Here is a 16,615-nt window from a genome sequence, read left to right on the forward strand (position 1 = left end):
CACCCTTATGTGGCTTCCAATACTCAAATTCGAATTATCTTCAAGATATGGAAGAAGATTTGGATAAAGGTCAAAGAGGATATGTGTCTCATCATTACCTATTTGAGTTGTAACTCTATGAGATTTTCTAGGGATCTAGGGAGAGAATAATGGACCTCCATTAATGAGGCAGCTTCTTATGTTTTTGTATAAATGGGAGAGCCTTCTCCTTTGAAAGGCTTTTGTAAAGTTGGGGAAATTGTCATGTTTTGAATATAGAATTTGGATTTGACACCATGCTCATGAGTGATGTTCACCTTGATTTGGTTATGCTTGCATTTGGAGCCTCTTGACTTTCCATCTATCGTGCTTTTGGATTGGCCACCTACATTATGTGAGATTTATTGTTTTTTATAGATTAACATTTATTTCTTTCATATATTTTCCTGTGTGAGAGGTTAAGAGTGATTGTTTTTATTTGCTTTCTACCTAGAAGTTAAGAGCAATTGTTTTTATTTGCTTTCATATCTTTTCTTGTGTGAGAGTTTAAGAGTGATTGTTTTTATTTGCTTTCTACCTAGAAGTTAAGAGCATTTGTTTTTATTTTCTTTCATATCTTTTCCTGTGTGAGAGGTTGAGAATGATTATTTTTTCTTTCATTTATGAAAGAGTGGTGTGCTTTTCAATTCCTGCAAGATTTAAAGATTAAGATTTCAATTTCGCGTGCTGTACTATAATTTCTTTTGAGTTGATTGTTGAATTAGAATAGGTGAATTTGGTTTGTCATTATTTGGTTTCATAGTTAGATTGATCTAAATTGAAATTTAATTTCTAGCATATACAATGCACACACGCTTCGCAAGTTTTACGAAACCCCCGGGTTGACAATTAAATGATAGGTAATTAATTTGCCTCAACATTTTGGCACTGTTGCCGGGGAAGTGTGCATAAGAACTAACTTTAAATCTAGAGTTCATATTTATTTATTTATTTATTTATTTTTATTTATTTTCAGTTTTTTCCTAGATGCATGATTAAAGCATGTAGATGCATAAATCATTTAGCTGCATATCATTTTTATAAAAAAATATAAAAAATTTCGATACTAACCATTTATGGATGAAGGATCTAGAATGCAGATCAAACATTCTTTGGAGCACAAGGACTACATTGAGGAATGGTATCGAAACACAATTGCGCCATGACATTCATCCATTCTTCAAGAGATCTTTGTGGCAAATCTAAAGGTTAAAACGATTTCTCATGTCCTCATACACAATCAGGTACATTTCGCAAATTTGGATATGAACATTTTAGAAAGTTTAATCTGTAAATGGCTTTATTGGAAATATTCATATACTTAAACAAAATAAAAAATAAAAAAAAAAAAAATCTTTCAAGTAGATAAAATAGGAAAAATAAAATCAAGCGTGATTGCATTTTTTTTTAAGTTTTTAGACTTTAAAATGTTTTAGATTTTTATTTATTTTCTTACATTTTTTTCATTAACGTCACAAATATTTTCAGTAAAAAAATTCATGTTTTGATTTTAAATAATTAAAAAAAAAAAACAAAACAAAAAATCAAGTTAGATATTTTTTTGTATGTTTTTAATAAGGAAAATGTAAGTTTGAAAAAAAAAAAAAAAAATGAGTTCTCTTTTTACTATCTTCATTTCTTTACTATCTTCATTTTCCAAGAGAATTGAAATTGATAACTAGCTCTCGTGCGACCTGTAAAAAAATAAATTCAAATGCATTAGCTTAAAAATAAAAATCCAAAATTCAGCATTAAAAATATATATATATATATATATATATATAAAATAAAATAAAATTAGATCTTGCTTTAAATTGGTGCATATCTATTCCCTTTTTCAGGACCTGCAGAAACAACTAGTTTCTATAGTCAATCCTGATTTAATTCTAGCGCATCCATCACAATCCAATGCCAACTTTGTTGCCATGGGATAATCCACACAAATATTTTCTACTATATTAAAAATTTTCTCGTCATCCTCCGACAACTCCTCCTTGATACCAATCTGCAAGTCCATCTCCGTTTCTTTTTCCTTTGCTAGCAAAGGTTTCTTCAACGTCGGATACCTCCTCCTCGTTCTTCAGTACCCCTTGCACCAAAAAAAAAAATCATTCTGGCTGATCTCCACCTCAAAATAAAATTTCCCCTATCATCCATTGGAGGCAAGATGGCCTCAGCAAGACAGTCCGGAGGAACCTACGGAAATCTGTGAACAACTCAGTCCCTACAACTCCTTTCGACGACAAACTCGGGTGTGAACTCAGAAATATATTGAAGGTGAGAGACTACATTTTTTTGAGAAATGTAGGTTGTTTGCTCTATATATGTGAAAAAAATTCATATAAGCCAACAATAGTGAAGACCATGAAGGAAGTTGTTTCTAAATAGGAAGAAATCAAGCACTCTAAGGTAGCTTTGAAAGAGAAGCTTCTTCGCTTGCAGTCAGATTCCTTTATGGCACTGTAAATCATGAGCTATATTTTCACACAATCTCACATACTTGCCACATAGATTACAATACTCTGTTCTATTCCCACAGATGTTTATCAAGATCGATAGCTGGTAGTGAAAACTCGCACTTGTCACGTTCATGGATGACTAGTAATTCACAGTCAATGGATTCGCCACACTTTGAAAAAGATACAAACAAAGATCTATGATGATTCCATTGGCAAAATGATGTGATAGAATTTGGGTTTGAGGTGAGGACTGATTTAATGTGCTCCTCGTCCATGCTTGGTCATGGGCATGGAAGACCCAGTAGTTACCTGAAGAAGAGGAAATGCGTAGCAGCTTAAAAACGTCAGTTTTAAAACACAATTTCTGGCCAAATGATAACGAATTTCGAAAACATAAAACATGGGGTTTTTTCAAAATGGGCTCGGTTATAAAACCCAGGAACTATTTTCGCAAATTCATAACTAAGTTGGATATATTTGTGGTTCTCTAGAGCCTTACTTGGTAAATTGCGTGAGGAAAAAAAAAGTTTTTAATTAAATGCACAGACAACAGTTGCGGCCATGGAGAAAGGATCAAATCCGATTTTGGATGCTATGGTGGTTTGAGGAATCAGGATTGTGATTTGCTGTCACCTAAATCCATGGATTTGTTGCCACAAAAGAAAAACGTGTAAAAAGGAGCGACAAAGGAGGCTTCATTGATGGCAATATCGTCTGCCCATGGTCAACATTAGTCCACAGCTCTGCTACAACAGTAATTGATTGATTTGATTATTAATTCACCGCTAAAGTCAATACCTATCCAACAGTGTATGGTTAATGGCTATAGTTAGAAGTTACAGGCCACTAATCTAGTTGGGTAAATGAGAATCTAAGAGCATGCAGGGGTATTGAATTAATATCTTATAAGCATTTTTGTGGCACTGAAGACCCTGTTAACATATGATGTTGTGTTTTCTCAACTAGTCTTGCTGTAAGTAGAGTTGATTTTCATTTTTGTTACGGATTTTGCTCCATATATACACATTAACGTCCAAGAGCACGAAGAAATCCCTTTACTCAACGAAGAGTCGACAATATCTAGGGGAAATGATGTAAATTTGACAAGAGGCATTTCAGGTGACTATTCCCGCAACAGTGAGGAAGAAGGAATTTCAAGATCAATTAGGGCGAAGCGTCGGTCTGTTGAGAATGAAATGGTTTTCCTGGCAATTTCGTTTTCTTTTTATTAAGTTGTTTTTATCTTTTATTTTTTGTGTTATATTTTTATTTTTGTTATGTTGTAATTTTTATTTTATTTTTAAATGTTATATGATATTTATGTTATATGTTACATTTTTTTTTTTGTGTTTTAATGTTTAATGTATAATGTTATGTTTTTTTTAGTATATATTTTAATGTTATGTTTTTTTTGTTATGTATGTTATGTTTTAGATTGTACATTTATGTTATAGGATTTTTTATTTTTATTTTTGTTAAATTTGTTTGTATATATATTTTAGTTTATAGATATATTTTTCTTGTTATGTACATCTATTTTCTTTTATTTTTAGTTTTGTAAATATTTCATTAATTTTTAGATTGTGTGTATTATTATTATTATTATTATTATTATTTTAAGAAAATTGCCATGGAAAATTGTCATAATTTTTTTTTGATGTGAAATTCATTTAGTGATTGGAGCAAATTGAGAAAAATATTGTTGTGAAGGTCCATTCAAACACACCTGTCAAAGAAAAAAAATGTTTTATTTGCTAATTTTTTTGGAAGAAGCATTGATCAATTTGAAGATTGGACTGGTTATTTGTTCATGACAAAAATGCATAGCTGTGTGTACTTCACTTCTCTTCAAGATTTTAGCTACAGAAACTGCACAATTCTGTAGCTGAACCAAAATTCTGTAGCTGAAAAACAATTCTGCACCTATGTATTTAACTTAATGATTTACTTGTCAACAATGCATTCTAATCAAAAAAATCATGATCAAAATTTATTGGTTTTGTCTAATGATTATATTTTCAAGCATGATGTAGGAAAGAAGAAGAACTATGACTGCACTTTATCTGCAAGATTGATTGATGAATTTTTTTGTTGAGGATTGTTTTGTAGGAATCATTAAGCATTGGCAAATAATATTTCTTTATCTTTATGAAATGTTATGATTCAAAAATAAATTGAGGAAATTGTATTTTTTAGAGATTGGATTTATTATCGCAATTGTGAAACTAGACTAACCATTTGAAATGGAGACATGTCATGAACCTGTCAATTATCCAAATTTTTCGTATGTACCTAGAGAGATTGATCACTTCTCTTTGAACACACTTACGTTTGTTGCAATCTTAGTGCCATGTTTATTTTCAGGTTCTGGGACAATCGAAGAATTGAAGGAAGCCAATTTATGTATGGTTGGTTTTCTGTGACCAATTTCAAGAGATATGAACCAATTGAATCCATTTCTATCATCCATAAATGCCATCATTTTTCCTCTCCAAACTCACAAGCTATCCAAGCATTTTCTCTAAGCATCATCATCACCATTTTCCTTGCAAAGAGTCGCATGTTTCCTCCACATTTTCCATTCACATTTTTCTTAATTTCCATTCATAGAGACATTCAACTCACTTACATGTTGATTTGTCCTTTTGCTTTCCGTTCGCTTGTTTACCCTCTTGTCATTTTCCTTTCCATTAAATAAACCTTGATCCACTGCAAAATTTTCCATCCATAGTCCTTCCAAAATCATTATTCCATACTCATGTTAGATGATGGGGGATTCATAATGCCTCCCTTCTAACAAGTCTTGGCCTATCGACATCAACACATTATCTAGGTTCAGGGCTAGAGTCTTTATTAGTACCTTGAGGCTTGTATGCATCAATGACAAGTTCTCTCGCTGACAATCATGGGAATACATTAATGTCCCTTGATCGTTGGATCTTGCAAGTGGCTCGACATCAGCTCATCTATTCGCACTTTGCAAGATGTACTTAGGTACCTTGGCACTCGTTGACATTAATGGCGAGTTTGCCTCACATTGGTTAACGACATTCATCAATGGCCGGTAATCCAATGACTTCTCTTCATGCTCGATAGCAACACATTCATTCGCATGACTAGAATTGTACCATCGGGTTTTGTAGCAGGTGAAGACTATATCATTTCAGCAAGTACAACAGATTTAGCAGCAGAAATAAAGAATCCACTTTCACCACCTCATCCACCATTTATGCAACCAAGAAGCAGATGAAATTCTACATTCTATTCCATGATCTAGCAGCAGTTACAACTACATATGCATAGTTTGTCCACTTCCTAGGTAAGTAAAGGTATGTTCTTTTCTAGCTTTTAATCATAGAATTCTTTGAATACTAAAATTAAAATTTTTGGAAAATACTTCACCATATTTCCTTTCTCATTTGAAAAAAAACGTAAACACCTTTAGTTGGGGGGAAGGGACATCCATTTATTATCACATCCATATCACTTCATTCAATTTCACTTCATTTCATCCTAACATACTCGTCCTAATCAATTATGATTTCATTATGGTTCAAAAGTTATGTGATTTGCAAATAAATGCCTAAATGATGAGCATATTATATGGCTGATTTATGCATTGTTAAACATGTTCAATGAATCTTGTTGCAACAAAACGAAACAAGGTATTGAAACACAAGAACCAATACCAATTAAGATTTGGTTGTCACACAAGAACCAACCAAACATGTTTCAATTCAATGTATGACAAGGAATACTTTGCAAAACGAAATAAAATTGTCAAATACTATCAAATGCAAAGTTTAAGGACATATGATATAAGCCAAGTTCACTCAAAAAAAAACATGATTAAGAAATGCAGTAGATTGCATGAGGACATGCAATAACGTTAGTTGGGGGGAATGTAGAGTCTCCAAAATGTATTCAAAATATCATCCACTTTCAACTTTATCACCACCATTTCACTCACATGTCACAACTCCATGACTATATAACCTTTCATTAGCCTCCATTTTCATAATTATATGAGTTACCTTTGTGTTTTCCAAAACTTAATGATTTCTAGTATTATAAGTGAATTAAATGGTTAAAACTTAGAAAAATGACATATAATTGCTAATACTTAAAAGTGGCTTGAGTTTCATGACATGTGTAGGTCATTTGGAAGCTTCCAAGGCACCCTTATGTGGCCTCCAATACTCAAATTCGAATTATCTTTAAGATATGGAAGAAGATTTGGATAAAGGTCAAAAAGGATATATGTCTCATCATTACCTATTTGAGTTGTAACTCTATGAGATTTTCTAGGGATCTAGGGAGAGAATAATGGACCTCCATTAATGAGGTAGCTTCTTATGTTTTTGTATAAATAGGAGACCCTTCTCCTTTGAAAGGCATGTGTAAAGTTGGGTAAATGCTCATGTTTTGAATATAGAATTTGGATTTGGCACCATGCTCATGAGTGATGTTAACCTTGATTTGGTTATGCTTGCATTTGGAGCCTCTCAACTTTCCATCTCTCATGCTTTTGGATTGGCCACCTACATTATGTGAGATTTATTGTTTTTCATAGATTAAGATTTATTTCTTTCATAGATTAAGATTTATTTATTTCATATATTTTTCTGTGTGAGATGTTAAGAGTGATTGTTTTTATTTGCTTTCATATCTTTTCTTGTGTGAGAGGTTAAGAGTGATTGTTTTTATTTGCTTTCTACCTAGAAGTTAATAGCATTTTTTTTTATTGGCTTTCATATCTTCTCCTGTGTGAGAGGTTAAGAATGATTGTTTTTGCTTTCATTTCTTAAAGAGTGGTGTGTTTTACAATTCTCGCAAGATTTAAAGATTAAGATTTCAATTCCGCATGCTGTAATATAATTTCTTTTGAGTTGATTGTTGAATTAGAATAGGTGAATTTGGTTTGTCGTTATTTGGATTCATAGTTAGATTGATTTAAATTGAAAGTTAATTTCTAGCATATACAGTGCACGCACGCTTCACAAGTTTTACGAAACCCCTGAGTTAACAATTAAATGATAGGTAATTAATTTGCCTCAACACACAAGGGAAAGGTGCGTGTCGTTGCGTTTATCTCGTCGTACTGCAACTGCTTATCCCGAATGGAAAATTTGATCTTCACCACTTGTGGGTCCTCCTAAAACGAAGCCCACAGTTCTATATTTTCTTCAAATAGTTGGCTATAGTCCTTGACTGTAGCATCGAGCTTTGCCCTATCTGTTCTGATTATAGCCTCGCGTTGTTCTCAGATCTCCGGTGGTGTGGTGGGTTGCAGCTTCAATTGAAGCTCAATAATTTGGAGTTGCAGATCGAAGCAGATTTTATCCACCTGCGCCTTTGATTCTATAAATGCATATAATAGTTTCTACACTTTATATTTAGAAGCGGCCTTCAACTGAATTTGGAGCTCGGGGAGCTCATTGCATACCCTTGAAATGACCTACTCCAGCTGCATCCTTCTTGTAGCTGCCTCATCACGGTCCTGGAGAGCTTTATGCTTTTTATCGCACATTTGTTGACTGGTGATTTATGCATCCGTGATCACCATGAGAGTTGTTTCTCTCGCACCTTAAGCTCATCTTCTACACCTTGTTGTAGCTCATGCAGTGTGGATAGGGGAAGCGTCTTGAGATTAATACTTACGTATTTGGGTAGATGGGCACTCTCCCATTCTACATCATCGTTCAAATGTAAAGATCCACCAGGAAGGGGTACAACACAGAGCTCTGAGGTGAGGACTTACTGCATGCTACCTGATGTCTTTGGCTTCGTGCTCGGTTGAGACTAGCTCGCTTGAACCTGGCTCTCCTAGACCTACAATTATGTGAGGCCCGCTTGGACCTTTGACAAAATGGATTGGTACTAATCTTTAGTATGGCCCCAAATTTCTTCTATCGTAGTCCTAAGAGTATCTCCAATCACATCAAGGTCCCCCTCAGTGAGGACCATGGCCTCCACACTAGCAATCTTATCATCCTTGTGCTTCTTGCGTTTGTCATCCGCACCTGAATTTTTTCACCATTTAAGAATAAAAGGAGAATCAATGTTCTTCAGGTCTACAAAGGGGTCTCCAGTACCCTGATCCATTTCCTTGGTATGCTGCTCTTTGTCGTGCTCACCCTCTGGTTCCTGCACGTATTTTTCTCTAGATTGATGGTCACCTTCTTCTTTTCCTTCTGCGCTGCTTTACTAGTTACTGTTGAGCCTTTGAACTGGTCCCTGTTATACCTTCACCAACATCCATTGGAAGGAGCTAGTCAGTCGGCCACTGAAGGACTAACTACATGATATCGTCTTCAGTGACCAAAATGGCAACACTGCCCATTTATTTGTTAGATCGTGCCTCGCGCGGATGTACACATGATGCAATTGGCCTTAAAATATGCAATGAAGCGATATTGTTTGAACAGAGTGGGTGACAACCATGGTTTCTAGTTAATCACCATACATAATCTTGATTCAAACAGTACCCAGAACATCTTGTTTTCAATGATACGGTCAGGGTCGTTCGTCACCCATAGTGAGGCAAATTTAGCAGCCTCACACAACTCTGGATCTGTCGTTGGGAACTGGGAATCCTTTGGCATCTGCCACGCTATCAACGCGATCAATAATAGCAACCACGCATAGTGGAATGCTTTTCCTTCTTCCTGGGCTTTGTGGCAATCATCCAAGAATTCTTGGCAGAGGTACTTTTCCCAACTGAATTGGACCCTTTGGCTGCACTGCGCAACTAAGGATACCACTAGTGCCAGTACTTCATTGGCATGACACTTCCTCAGAATTTTTCCTGCCAAGATCTGTGCAGCAAACCACACAACTTTATTTCAGATAGAACTAATGGCATATCCCCGCGACTTCTTCACCAAACCGAAGTTGCTCTTCATTTGGTTCGCAAGCTTTTTCTCCTGTGACTTCCCCACAAAAGCATCTGCGGGGTTCGCGCCCTGATATGGTAGCACTGTGATTTTGTGGATCAAAATATCATCAATTGGGATGGGCCCTCCCAGCCAGAGGCACCCATCATGAACCAACGCCAAAATATAGCGCACACAGATGGTATTAATAATATTGTGGCTAAAATGTGGGACATATAGCATATTGAGCAAACTTGCACGCTCAATCCCAGCCGTGCACTTCATTGGTTCGAGTCTTGTGACACCCATTTCCTCATAGTAGACTGATTTCAAGTATTTACTGAGTTCTAATTGTGGGAATTTCTCATGATCGCCCAAATCCCAATCCTCCATCTTCAGAAATGGTACTCGGGCCAACAGGTCACCCTTAATAGGTACTTCTTCCAGAAGAAATTGTGTGAATACCTTGAATTTAAAAGAATCAAGGTCCTTAGTGACTTTAACGATTGGTTTTCTTGGTGGTATATACGGTGGCAAATGGTAAATTGGCTCCGCGCCCTCTGCATTGATATCTTCAATCCCCATACTCATCTCTTCTTCGTCCAAGTCCTAGGGTTCCATAGGCTTCTTGTTTTTATCCATATGACCCTTTTGTTTGTGCTTAGTTTGGATTTTTCACTGTGATTTCCAAAACGGGGCCTGTTGTGGCTTTTTCAACTTTTTTCTCTTACCGTGGAGGCAGCGGGTTTTGGCCTCGACAACCTAGGTGTTGTAGCAGGGACTGGAAGATTTAATGTATGTTAAACATTTTAGCTTGGTTAAAATAAAATTCAACCATTAATTTTATTAATTTCTATAAATTACTAATAGTAATTTTTAAGCTCCAGGTTTATGATAACCCATGGTATTGACCCATGGCAATACCATGGTATTCATGTGAGCATAGACTATTTAAAGGGGAAATTCTATCATCTTAGATCCATCTTAATTCTAGGTCTACCAAGTGCTCAGAGGGATAAATAGATTTCATCCCCCTAAGAGTGGTAGATGTGGAGTTAAGATGGATATAGGTTGGTTTTTATGATAATGAAGATATTAAATAGACAGGAAATTATATTGTAAAAACATCTTAAGGTGAATGGTTAAAGCATAGACATTGGACAAGTATATTTGTATACTTCTGTTTTAAACTTAAACAAATCTAGGGCTAAAAGGAATGGATTGATTGCACTAGTCATCCTTCTATAAATTTCCAACATATGCTGAAGTAAAAAGATTGTAATTTGGGTAATTTTTCTAATTGCAAATAGGAACATACTTGACACGGGTGAATTTTATCTTACACCCACTATGTTATCGATATGTAATTTCGGTAATTTTGATTTCAAAAGATATTTTAAAGAAATGCAATGATTTCATTTGTGTATTCAATAAACACAATATTCTAATAGAATTCTGGATTTGTGGTTTACCTATATAGATTCCATGGAGAAGTGTTAGTGGTGTGACATCAATTGTCCTCAAGCAGAGGCTTTAGTTTTACTCTTTTTGGAAGCAAATACTTTCTTCCAACATTTTTGAGTTCCATGAAAAATTTGAAAGTCATAATAGTATTCAATTATGGGTTCAAGAGAGACATAGTATTCAATTATGGGTTAAAGAGATCCACACTAAATGATCTATCGGCCTTATCTGCACTTAGTTTAAGACTATTCACTTGGAGAGCTTGCATGTGCCCCCACTTCAAGAGCATAGTAAAGTCATGTAGAACTTAGAGAAGCTATCTTTAAGCTTTTAGTGAAGAATGGAAAAATGTCTGGGTTCAATAACAACCAGTCGAGCATTAAGCTTCCAATAATGCTAGATTTTAACCTGGAGCACTTTTGTGATTTGGAGGAGATGCCCCCTCATATTTGTGACACATCTTCAGTTGTGAATTGGACTATTACTAACTGTCATTTCCTTCGAAAGTTACCTGATGACTTGGAGAACCTCAACTATTGAAGAATGTTAAGGAAGGAAAGAAAGTACATTATGCTAAGTTCTCTTATGCTTTTCAAGTTTTTCTTAGATATCTACAACGTTTAAGGTAGGAAAGTACATTCTGTTAATGAAAATTTGTCTTGATAGAAAGGCCCAATTTCAAATTCTAATGCTTTCAAAAAGCATTGTATAACTGTAATGTTTCTAAAAGGAAATCATATTTTTTCAATTTAAGTATCATGATCCTATATTCCAACTTATTTTTCAGTAACCCATTAGGCTTTGTAGCTTTGAATAAATCCATGTCTTTTGATAAGATCCTCTTCCAAATTAGAACGCAGTTTCCTTCATACAATGTCTTGATTTTGTTATTGAGAAAATAGAGGTTGTGAAACAAGCTTGTGCCATACAAGGACTTGATTCATTGATTATGTATCAATTATGGCTCTTGATGTAACAATGTCTTGATTTTGTTGCTTGAAAATAGAGGTTACGCTTTATTATTTCACAGAATTTCTTACAATCTTTCCATAAGTATTGATTTATAATCTTAGTCATTGAGGGATGATAGTAATGACAAAGGTAATATTCCATGGTTTGAAGTTACCCTCTTACTAAAAATTTAAATATATCACCACAATTTAACTGTTAGTTAAAGGAATTGTATTTGATTTGTAAACAATTCATTGCTTGATTTATAGATTTTGATTTTTTCCCTTTTTTATTTTTTTCTCAGATTTGGTATGAGATATCTTCCAATATTTGGGTTCCCTAGTTTCCCCACCATAGCTATGAGGTTCAGATGCTATCATTAAATATTCTCAGAATGTTACAACTTTTCTAGTAAGTGTGCTTTGAAACATTGTTGTTGCTTTTCCATGGTGTTAATGCAAATAAGCACTACAACTAGTGCCAATCTAGGTGGTATTGTAATGATGGAGTGATTGTTTTCTAGCTACTAAGGCCATATGAATTTTTATCTCTTATGTTGTCCTGAGATATTCAAATTCAGAATAATAATTGAGGTCTCATTTCCACTGTAGATTGCAGTCAGTTTCTTGAACATAATATATAGTAGATTATATTTTACTAATCAACTATGGATGTGATCCCTCGCAGGAAAGGAAATTAAAAGTGACTTTGATTTCACATTGATTTGTCAAAACATCCACACAGGAAAGGAGATTCAAAGTGACACTGATTTCACACTGATTTGTCAAAATGGAGGCAAGAGAAAAGGAAACTTTGTATTCAACAATGCTCTTAATTTCATATGTACATGCATAGACATATTAGTAGAAAATATTGAAGGGTTGCCTAAGTAATATTTTCCATTCCACTACATTCTTTACAGCTTGTAAATAAATAACTCGGAACAATTCATTAAACGACTTGTTATTCTTTATTAATCAATGGTTAAGATTTTGATATTGAACTGGCTAAGATTTTTCTTCCTTCTGTGAAATTGCGTGTTCTATAATGCTTCTTTTCCATTCACTATGTATAGCATATAAAGTGTGTCTAATGGAGTAGGAAGATTAGAAAGTCTTGTGATCCTTGAACTATGTTACAAGGCAGAAACCCAACGGGGCAGGGTAGGTGCATCCCCACAAAGGGGTCACAAATACCAAAGTTGGTATTGGCTAGTGCCTTGAGCTAGAAAATTTCCTTTACCCTTGTATTAACAGTGAATCCGGAGAGGATTCTAATATTATCTTTATAAGATTTATATCAGTTAAGATTGATGAATAAAATTCATGAGACATGAGCTAGGATGTCCTTGCAAGGTGGTTGTTGATTATTGGAAGCTATTATGGCCATTATGTCAGGCTAGGTGGTCGCACTCCCTTGATCGTGAGTACGATTGTAATCAAGATGGAAGACTTCATAGTCTAGATTGATTGTTTAGCAGTGATAATTAGTGGGCTCATTCACAAAAGCTTCTATTTCACTAATCCTTTTTATAGAGTTGTCAGATTCAATTTCCAAAGGTTTTAATTACACTATAGAGTTGAGTTCTGAGAGGGTTGTGATTCACATTGTTAAGTATAGCTGCTATGACACTTGAATGAAGACAAGCATAGTAGATGTATCAGACTCTGTTATAAACTTACCTGCATATTATAAGGGACTTGGTTGGATTTTTTATAATTTTATAAACAAGTTCCATGTCATGGAAATGTGAAAAAAACAATGATATTGCCACCATGTGGCTCTTGTCATATATGGCTTTATACTTTTTCAAAAAATTCTCTAAGAGTTCACAATGCTAAGATTCACTAGGACCTTACAAAGTTTTATTATTTAGTGAAAGACTCGCCAAGATCTTACAAGATTTTATAATTGAGTAAAATATTCACCATGCCTGGTGAGAGATTCGCCAAAAAATTATATATACATATTATATTATTGATAAAATCGCCTTCCATTTTTCCTATATACCATGGAGATTCACCCATTTATTATACATTTAGATTTAGGGGGGGTTCTTGAAATTTTCCCTACGAGTCCCTCTAAGGTTGAAGTCATTGTGAACTAGCCTAAACCCAAATCTGCTACAGAAGTTAGGAGTTTCCTAGGAGCAGCACAATATTGGAGAAAGTTTATTGCTAACTTTTCCTTGATTGCAACTCCGTTACATGGTTTAATAGGATTGAATAAGGTGTTTCAGTGGGGAGGCAAACAGTAGAAAGCCTTCAACACCTTAAAAGAAAAAATTAATACCGCACCAGCACTAGCACTACCAGATCTCCAACGACCATTTGAGATTGAAACGGATGCCAGTGACTATGCCATGGAAGCAGTGTTGATGCAACATGGTAAACCCATATGCTATCATTCTAAGACATTTAATTCTGCAGTAGTTAATTATCCCACATATGATAAAGAATTGTATGCATTAGTACAGAGTGTGAAAAAGTGGAAACCTTATCTAATGGGCAAAGAAACAATTATACATACAGATCATCAGCCACTTCAATATTTTCACTCACAAACTAAATTGCAACAATCAAGACACTATAGGTGGATGGGTTTCTACAGCAGTTTCATCTTGTCATCAGATATAAGAAGGGCATACACAATAAAGTTGCAGATATGTTATTCAGACCAATCATAAATGCATCTACTATACTTAAGCATAACTTAGTAATGCATGAAAGCTACATTGAACAATATGCTCAAAATATAGATTTTAAAAATGTATATGCAACTTTAAGTCATGGCAAACAAGTAGAAGAATTGGATTATTATGTTAAGGACCAACTCTTGTATCATTTTGAAAAGTTATGCATTCCACGAACTGAAATAGTTAACATAATCCAAGAAGCACATACTTCTCTTATATCAAGTCATTTTGGTGTAAGTAAAATAGTTGCACAACTACAAAGGTTCTGTTATTGACCAAGAATGCATGAAACAATTTCTAGATATATGAAAGGGTGTACTATGTGTGCTAAAAGCAAGCCCAGTAATAGAAAATTAGGCTTGTACACTCCACTTCCAGTTCCTTCTGGTCCTTGGGAAAGTGTTTCCATGGACTTTGTTGGGGGATTGCCAAAGTCTAGAAAAGGTCATGATCATTTATATGTTATTGTGGACAGGTTCAGCAAAATGTGTATTTTAATACTTTGTAACAAGCATATTACAGCTAAAAAAACAACAAAGTTGTTCTTTCATCATGTTTGGGTTCATTTTGGGTTACCCATTTCCATTGTATCTGATCGAGATTCCCGATTTGTTGGGAAGTTTTGGTCAAGTCTGTGGGAGTTGATGGACACCAGATTGAAGAAGAGCACAACATTTCATCGACAAATAGATGGTCAAGCAGAGGTGGTCAATAGGACAGTGATCCAGTTGCTTAGAGGCTATTACAGCAAGCATCCCAAGCCTTGGGATGAACATTTGTGTTATGTGCAACATGCTTACAACCATGCTAAGCACTCTTCTACTCAGAGACCTCCTTTTGAGACTTGTTTTGGTTTTACACCAAAGTCTCCCTTAGATTTTGTCTTTGGTAAAGACATAGCAGTTGATGGACACAGTGATGTGGACAAAGCAACCAAGTTCATTGAATAGATCCAAGAAATTCACTAGGCAGTGCAAGAACAACTAGAAAGAAGTCAGGCCAAGTACAAGGCAATGCATGACAAGCATCAAATTGAGCATAGCTTCCAAGTTGGTGATCAAGTCTAGCTGTACATCAGCAAAGACAGAATGCAAGGTGAAGGTAAGAATTTGAAGCCAATAAGGTATGGGCCTTTCAAGATACTTGAGAAAATTGGTGAAAACGCCTTGATTTTCCAGCTTATATGCAAATCTATCCAGTCATTAATGCAGAGAACTTGAGACTATATGAACCTTCATTGATTTAATATCTCGAAGAGCAAAGTCAATTGCCTTCTATTGATGATCTATTGCCTGAATATCTCAATGAGTTGCAGGAAGACATAGCTCTGGACATGAATGTGAGAACTATGCGCAGAGGGGATGTTTAGTACCTGAGAATCGGACTCAAAGGTTCAAAATCAAGCAGTGCACAATGGATAGAGATTGGATAAGTGAAAAAGCTATATCCTCACTTAATCGATGCTTAAAAACCAACTTTTGGTGGTCCAAAAGTTTTTTCAGTGGGAATGCGTGATCCAAAATGGATCCTAGAAACCCTCTAAGTCTTCAAAAAATAAAAAACTATCGCAAAGGATGAACTTTTAAAAATGGCAGAAAACACTATCGAGAGAGAAAAACATGAAGAAAACGAGAAAACAGAGCCTATCGGAGGTCAAAGGAACAATGCACAGGAGCTGTCGGATCTGGCCGATCAACGGTCCAGATCTGATCGGCATATCGCAATCGGCGGTGGTAGGTGGAGTCCATCGGAAGTGGCCTTATGGGAAATCGCGATAGCGATCGACATGATTAAATGAGAGTCATTGATCTATGCGCGTAGATCAACGGTCCAGATCTACTCGCGCCATCGCATCGCCAAAACACACACAGAAGGACTTATCGGGGCCCGAGGACTATGCGATATGCGATTGCGACATATCGCATCGGAGCAATACAAAGGAGCGGGGCCGATACATATGCGACTTGCGATAAAGCCGGACCCGACGGGTCTTATGGGTACAAATATATATATATATATATATATATATATATATATATATATTGAGTTCCGTAAAAAGGAGTTTTTCAATGTAAATTCACGTTTTCGTTAAATAAACAAAAAACAAAGGAAATGCAAATGGGGCGATAAAACGGACCCAAAAGGGTTTATAC

Source organism: Pinus tabuliformis, chromosome 9 (genome assembly GCF_031772625.1).
Source record: "Pinus tabuliformis cultivar Carrire ecotype Pingquan chromosome 9, CPIR1, whole genome shotgun sequence".
Classification (NCBI taxonomy): Eukaryota; Viridiplantae; Streptophyta; class Pinopsida; order Pinales; family Pinaceae; genus Pinus; species Pinus tabuliformis.